The sequence below is a fragment of the Notamacropus eugenii genome, chromosome 6, assembly GCF_028372415.1.
Source record: "Notamacropus eugenii isolate mMacEug1 chromosome 6, mMacEug1.pri_v2, whole genome shotgun sequence".
Taxonomy (NCBI): Eukaryota; Metazoa; Chordata; class Mammalia; order Diprotodontia; family Macropodidae; genus Notamacropus; species Notamacropus eugenii.
Window position 1 is genome coordinate 75,826,237 of NC_092877.1, and position 8,783 is coordinate 75,835,019.

Sequence of the window (8,783 nt, forward strand, 5' to 3'; positions counted from 1 at the left end):
ATGGGAAATGAGAAAGAATGAACCACTATAGATTCCATTGGTCTGAGCCTGGAGTCAGAAATAGCTTCTTTTAGAAAATCCTTCTATCATCCCAGTTATATTTATAACCTTTGCCTAAGACCGGAGAATTTACTGAAATGCTAAATCTTTGAATCATGATTTACTTTAAGCAAGAGACAGAGAGAGAGTATACAAGGCAGGGTGGGGATGCAAGGACAAGTCAAGATCTTGTATTATCTGAAAAGGACAAAGGAAGTCTTGACCCACTTCTTAGCCAAAGGATAGATGGATTATGGGCAGAGAAGTGAGGTCCCATATAATCAGACACATATACTCCTATTTTGTATCAAGCACTGGGGGCACAACAAATAAAGTTAAAATAGTGTTTCCTTATCTAGAAGAAGTATACATTTTAATGGGGGCAACAATGTAACTTTATAAATTGATACATGCAAGATACATACAAGGTATATATAGCCTTATAGGGGTAGATACTAGCCACTGGGGAGCCCAGCCTCCTGCCTATGATGGTACTTGGGTGAATTTTTTTTTTTTCCTCAAATTTATTTGTTTTCAGTTTTCAACATTCACTTCTATAAGTTTTTAATTTTCTCCCCCTCCCTCTCGATTCCCTCCCCAAGATGACATGCAATTTTATATGGGCTCTACACATATATTCCTATTAAATACAAAAACATACCAATCATGTTGTATAGAAGAATTATAATGAATGGGAGAAACCACGAGAAAAACAAAACACAATGAAACATAACAAAAAATAAAAGTCAGTTTCATTTTGCATTCTGACTCCATAGTTCTTTCTCTGGATGTAGATGGCATTTTGCATCATGAATCCTTTGGAAATGTTTTAGGTCCTTGCCTTGCGGTGGATGACTAGTCTACCAAAAGCAGTCCTCGCACGCTGTGGCTGTTACCACGTATAACGTTCTCCTGGTTCTGCTCACTGCACTCAGCATCTATTCATCTATGGCCAGGTTTTCCCAAAGTCTACATGTGCACAAGCTAAATCTTAAAGGAAGTCAGGGTTTCTAACAGGCAAAAGTGAGGCAGGAAAGCATTCCAGAGAGGAGGGCTAGCCAATCCAAAGTCATGGTGATGGGAGATGTTATTTTCATGTGTGAGTAATCACATGTAACATGACAAGTCCTTTGAGAAGTCCTACTGTTATAAATCTATGGTTTTATGAGTCATCAGGACAACTATGAGAATAAGCAATTACCTCCTCACCATAAGACATGGAAGCTAAATGATTGGATACATGACTGGGTGGCATCACCATGGCTAGGTTTGGCAGGTGCTGCAGTTCAGAGAAGGCCAAGACTGGAAAATCAATCAGATAATTCCTTCTAAAAGCTGCCTAGGAACCCAAATATACAATTAGAGGTTCATGGCTATATTTATTTGTGCAATTTTCAACTCTTTGACTAAAATTTGAAATGACCTTATCCTGAAAGTAGGTAAATAAATTCAGGAAAAAATATTACTAAGTACCTACTACATTCAATATATTGTAACTAAAAATCACAAGAAACAAAACAAAAAATCAAACCTAGATTGGTCCCTGAACTCAAAGATGCTTAAAATCCACCGCCAGAGTAAAATAAAAAGGAAGAAAAGAAGGTGATCAGGAAATGGGGGAACAGAAACAACTCATTTGCAGGGTATTTTAAAGCTTTATTTCTATGTCTGTATTTATCAGCTTCTCTGGTAGAGGTACAATGCTCTGGATACTCAATTCTCATCTATTTCTAGATTATCTAAAATGCATCTAGGAATAAAAACTATTAGTATCGGGAAGAACTGGGCAGCTAGGTGGCACAGTGGATAAAGTGCTAAGGCCTGGAGTCGGGAAAACTTATCTTCCTGAGTTCAAATTGGTCCTCAGAAACTTACTAGCTGTGGGACTCTGGGCGATTCACTTAACCCTGTTTGCCTTAGTTTTTCATCTCTAAAATGATCTGGAGAAAGAAATGGTAAACAACTCCAATATCTTTGTCAGGCAAAACCCAAATGGGGTCATGAAGAGTCAGAGATAAGTAAAATGACCCAACAGCAAAAATGGGAAAGAATCTGTTTATCATCAGGCATGTTATAATGGAGATTACTTTGGCGTATAGGTTGGACTAGATGGTATCAAAGGTCCCTTCTATCACACAAATTCTTTAATTCTATGATCTAGAACACTTCCTCTTACCCTCCTGACATTGTACAGATAAGTAAATTAAGTCAAGGAAAGTTATGACTTTCCCAAGTTTACATAGCTAATTAGGAAGAAGACCACGGCCAGAACGCACTTCTCTTCCCTCCCAAGACCTGTTGTATTTGGGCACTACTATGCTGCCTCTGACTTTGATGTGAGAATTTAAACCTGCACACACTTTTCTTAGCTTGCAAACTCATCTTTGCTGTATCAGATGAATCAATTTGACACTCCAATACCTTTATCTACTTTTATCCAACCTTGAATCTTTTAAGTAAGGTATAAGATAGATAGACGTCAGGTTCTTCTTTATAAATGCCGCTTGAAAAGACTTATTTTTGATGAATGCAAAGTAAACATCTAACTTCTGATGACATCATTTCCTGTCTGTCTGCTATTGGCTCAGGCTTCTTTGCAGCAGTGCCAAGGAACAAGAGTGATTTCAGGTTCTAATCTGTTGCTTCTTTGGCTTGGAGAAATAACTGGCAGTCTTGTAACCATCTTTTACCGTGGAACACATAGAGTATTGACTCCTCAGTGCAATCAGATATTTGCACTCATCCATGAGAAACATTTGTTTCTGTGTTTAGAAGCAGATGTACCATGTAGCTCTGTCTTTATCTGTGTGGTTCTAGCAAGGTGTGTCTGAGTTGTAGCAAATAAAAAAGTGATTCATAACTCCTTACTCCTCTCAGCCTTTCCTAGCTTTCCAGGAGCTTTTGAACTTCCTATTTCCTCTCACAACTGTCTCAGAATCATAAATGTCATAAAGGCATGAAAGAATAGTTAACAATAAAAATACCCATTTTGTTCATATGGCTGGGGGTGGGGTTGCACTGCAGTTTTCATTTAAAATCTTGATATTTTAGAGCACTAGATAAAGAGCTAGCCTTCAGGTGAGGAAACCCTAGGTTCAAATACCACCTCTGAACCCTTCTAGCTGTGTGACTGTTGCTGAGGCACCTGACCTCTGAGCCTCAATTTTGTCATCCATAAAGGGATAATAATCGCTGCAGCATCTATCACAATGGGTTGTTGTGAGACACACAAGTAAAGTTTTGCAAAGTACTTTTCAAACTTAAAGGTGCCATAGGAATACCAGTTACTATTATTTTTCATATGAACCTATTTTAACAACTAGATATTATTTCTGGTTTTGCTTTAATAATAAAATATTCTTCTTTCAAAAAGGAGTAAGCAATGTGGCTTAATAGAGAGAGTATTAGATTTGGGGAGAGGGACACTTTGACTTGGGGATAGGAAGACCTGGAGTAAGATCTTTTCTGTGATGCAATGTAGCTATGTGACAAAGAACATGTCCCACAAATCTTTTGGAGTCTCCTAATACTTGTAGTACTGTATTCACAGATTCATAAATTTAGAGTAAAGACCTCTCAGAACATCAACTCCAATCCTCTCATTTTATGGATAAAAAGACTGAGACAAAGAGGTTGTTATTCAAGGCCATATGGCTAGTAAGTATCTGAAGTAGGATTTGAGCTCATCTTCCTGACTTCAAGTCCAGCACTCCATCTATCACTCCACCTACTTCAATGAGAAAGAAAATATGGGAAATCCTTTGTAAATTTTTGAGATGTATATAAATATTAACTTAAAAATCAAAATGATGATTTGTTTTCAAACTATTATCACTTATTGATTTGCATCATGAAGTTTTATACTTTTGAAAATGATTAGATCATGGCTATCGTTATCACACTATGTCTACGGACAGACAAAGTTCTTATTTATAGAGACTTGCCATTTTGGCAGCTTGGTACCATTAACAATGAAGATGAGGGAGAAGGTGGTTTGGGAGCTAGAATGTTGGCAGCAGAGTAGGAAAGATCAAATGTTCTTGTGTTCTTTGGCTGACTGGCTTACCAACCATTTGATCTCCTTATGCTTTAGATTTCCAGACTAGAAAACTAGGGACAACAATCTTCTGTCCCTCTGTCTCTGAGGTGTTGGGAAGATACGTGACTTTGTGGCAATTGGGCAATTGGACTTCCTCAAGTGAAAAAAAAAAAAACTTTTAGAAGTCCCATAGTCTTATTATGCTGATTTGTTTTAACTAAGAAGAAGAAGAAACTCTTCTTGAATGGCCTAAAGATTTAATTTTGGTTGTCCTGTTTAGTCAGTATAAACTTATATTTTTTAATAGATATTCCAGGAAAATATCAGCTTCTTGAGGTTAGGAGCCATTTTGTTTTTAGCATTGGGTTCCCAGTGCCTAACAAAGAATCTGGTATATAGGAAGTGCTAAATAAATGCTTGCTGGCTGAATAATTGAATACATCACAGGCTCCTGAGTAACATTACTATTACGGGACAATTTGAAGCAACAGGAAAGTTTTCAGTTATAAATAACTGAGAGTTATTGGGAAACTCAGTAGCACAGCAGAGGCATTAAGAAAGAAACTCATGTAGTCTTGGGTGATGGCAAGTCAAAACTGGGAATGAGTATAAAAGATTAATCGGATAACAAATAAATATTTATTTAGTACATACTAATGGGCACTGTGCTAAGTGTTGGGTATAAAAAGAAAGACAAAAGATAGTCCCTGTTCTCAAGATGCTCACAGTCTGAGAGGGGGGCATGACAACAAAGCATAAACAAGCTATGTACAGAATAAAATGGAAACAATAAACAGAGAGAGGGCACTAGAAAGAAGCGGGATTGGAAAAGGCTTCCTTATAGAATGTAGGCTTTTAGTTGAGATTTGAAGGAAGTCAGGGAATCAGGAGGCTTAGATGGGGAGGAAGCTCATTCTAGGCATGGGGGCCATCTCTGAAAATGAAAATGTCTGATGTTGGGAGATGGAGTGTCTTGTTCAAGGAACAGCAATGAAACCAGTGTCACTAATTCACAAAGTACATGGTGGGGTGGAGATCAAAGCTTTTTAAAGATAATTGATATCCAGGCCTGGAGTCAGGAAGACTTATCCTCCTGAATTTAAATCTGGCCTCAGGTACCAGCTTTATGACTCTGAGCAAGTCATTTAGCTCTATTTGCCTCACTTACCTCATCTGCAAAATGAGATGCGGAATGGAATGCAAACTGCTCCAGTGTCTTTGGAAAAAAAACAAAACAAAAAACCCAAAATGAAACAAAATAAACAGAATGGGATCACAAAGAGTTGGATGTGACTGAAATAACAGCAACAAAATTAATATTCAAGAATAACTACTTAGTTATTTAATAGAATCTCCTGACTTTTATACTTTGGCATCTCAGGACTATTTTAGAATTATATACTTTCCTGGTCAGCTGCTCTAGTTTTAAAGAGATCCTACTCTTTGGTGGGTCAAGTAAGTAGTTCAATAGATAAAAGACCAGATTTGGAGTCAGGAAGACCTGATTCTAAATTCTGCCTGAGACCTTAATTAGCAGGTTGACTCTGCACAAGTCACTTAACCCTTCCCACCCTGTTTCCTCATCTGTAAAAAGAGGGTAATAAAAGCACTTACGTCTTAGGATCATTGTGAAGATCAAAGGAGATAACAAATATAAAGCACTTTGAAAACTTAATAGCACTGCATCAATGTCAAATGTTATGTTTATTGCTGTTGTTTTGTATCAAAAGAGAATGCTAAATCTTGGCATTAATGAGGATCTTGCAAAATTCCCAGAATTTTTGGTGGGATGGGATGAGTCACCTTGGTTACTAGGAAAGGGTAGCCTGGATTTCATGGCCTCCTCTTCCTTGCCAGTGAAGATACTTATTTCTTAAACCAAACAAAGAGTATCCTGGAGAAGAGGGAGGTTGAAGTCATCAGAAGGAATACCTTTATCTTGCACTGAAGTTATGTACTAGGAAAAGACCAGGATTTTCAAGGGATAGTATAGACCCCATGTGAATGACATTACCTTTATCCAGACAATAGAGTTCACATGGGCATCCCTTCACATGGGCATCCCATTGAGAGCTTGACTTGATAGATCCCATACCACTGGAAGGTCTGGACTATCTATTGTCTTAAGGAGGGGATGAATAGGTCCATTGACTGTTACTAAACAAAAATGTTCACAACAGATAAAATTTACCCTGCAAAATTGCTGTATTAACTTGCTGCTACAACATGTTGTGTGCATTTTCATCTCTCGATTGTTGTCAAATATTTATTTGTGGAAAGCAGAGAGCTTCAGGATCCTCAGTTACTCATAATTATGGTTCCCAGATATGTTTTAAAAGATTCTCCTTGGTGCCACCTTCTTCTTTAGGAACAAAGTTCAATGACATTTTTTTTCTCTGCTTGGTCTTGGTGAAAAATCACATTGGAACCATTTAGCAAAGAGCTTCCAGTCACTGCAAACTCCTCTATCAAGATAAATACAAGAATAGAAATTGAAGATCAGACTTGGGGTTCCATGAATTCTATTATGTACCTACTGGTAGTCTCGGGGTGCTGTGGACACACATCATATTATAAATGCTTAATTCCTCTGAATTTACCCATCCCTTTGACAAGTGTTTACTAAATATTTGTTGCTCATCCTTTGTTTTCAAAGAACAATGGTATGGTGCCACAATCCTGGGTTCTAGGGATACACAGACAAAAGAAATCCTGCCTTCAAGGAACTCATATTCTACTGGGTGAAAATATCATGAATGTAGATAAGGAAATACAAAATATGTAAGAAATAATTTCAGCGAGTGTGCTAACATATTAAGGGAAGAGTAGATGGCACTTGCCCTCAAAGTGGAGGGGAACTAGGGGTTACAAGAGTCAGAGCTGAGGAGTGAGTATATTCTAAACATTGAGGATAACCTGGGCAAAGCCACAGGCAGGGGAGAGAGTCACATACTAGGAACATCAAGTCATTCAGTTTGGCTGAAAACAGAGTGCATCGAGAGTAGTTAAGTAATAAGTTTAGAAACATGGACTGGAGGCAAATTGTAAAGCACTTTAAATATCAAACAAAGCAGTCTGCATTTTATCTCAGAAGTAATTAGGAGATGCTGGAGTTTCTGGGGAAGAGGACTGATGTTGTCAGAACTGTTTTTTAAAGATGTACATTCAGCAGCATGGCATGGTGAATAAAGAAATGTCTTTGGAGGCAGAAAGACCTGGATTCAAGTCCATCCTTGGACATCCACTTACTGTGTGACCCTGGGCGAGTCCCTTAACTTCTCTACTTCAGGAAACTCTCTAAGATTATAAATTGTAGAGTGATTGTTTATTAGCTCTGATAGAAGAAGTTTCTTCACTGGAAAGTCTGTTTGCTATCAAAAGCAGATATACAGCATGTTTTGGCAATCATGCAGAAGACTGGTTGGAGAGGAGAGAGAATGGAGGTGGTAAGACAAATTAAGAGGCTTTTATGAGGTAACCAAGCAAGAATTGATAAGGGTCTATAGTAGTGGTAAATGTATGAGTAGAGAGGATACAGATGTAAGAAGTGTGGAATTGAAATCAACAAATGACTTAATTCCTAGCATTTGGCTGCTACGTGCATATATCATATGTACATATATGCATGTGATGGTATGCATACACACATGCACATATATTTGGGTATGAGATATAGGGGAAAGGGAAAACTTGAAGATCACATGTGGGTTGTAAACATGATAAATTAGAAGGATGGTGTTCTTTATGGAAATATAGAAGTTAGGAGGAGTAGGTTTAGCAGGAAAGTTTATGCTTTCTGTTTTGTACATATTGAGTTTGAGATGCATGTGGAGCATCCATCTCCTCTGGCAACATGTATGATCCTAGTTTTGTTCTTTGATTTATTGAACCTAAGACTGAGTATTTCCTGACTCATTTGAGTTTGAATGCCAGATAGAAAGGAAAATGAGGAAACATCAGAGTCACAAAAACTAAGGAAGACATATCCAGGAGAATATCATGGTGAATACTGCCAAAATGTCAATAAAGATGAGAACTGATAAGAGGCGACTGGATTTGGCAACTAAAATATCAATGGAGAGAGCAGTTTCAATTGAGTGATGAGGTAAGAAGCAACATTAGAAGCAGATGAAGAGTGGGTGGGGGGAAGTGGAGGTATCAAGTATATATAACTTTTTCTATGATTTTGAATGTGAAAGGAAAGAGAGATATAGGACCATAGTCTGAAGCAATAGTAGGATCAACAAATTTTTTTTTAAAGTGTAGGGTAGACTTGGGTATATTCGTAGACAGCAAGAAATGAACCAGTAGATAGGGAGAGCCCGAAAACTACGGAGGAATAAGAAGAGGATGATCAGATTAAGTAGCCCTCTCTCCTTGTAGTTCACTATCTAAAACATGCTTAGCTAAGAGGTACAGTTGTCTCTCCAAAGAACTTCGAAATCAATCGTGTGACGTGGGAGACATTGGCAAAGGACCGCCCAACATGGCATGCCCTCATCAAAGAAGGCACTGTGTTGTATGAGTGAAGTAGAATTGCAGTGGCTCAAAAGAAATAAGATGCACAAATTTAGAGACATCTCCATGCCAAATATGGACGATTTGTGCCTGACCTGTGGTAGAGTCCTTTGAACTTGTATTGGTTTGATCAGCCACAGCTGGACACACTGTACCTTGACTCCAACATAGTGATGTCATTATGGTC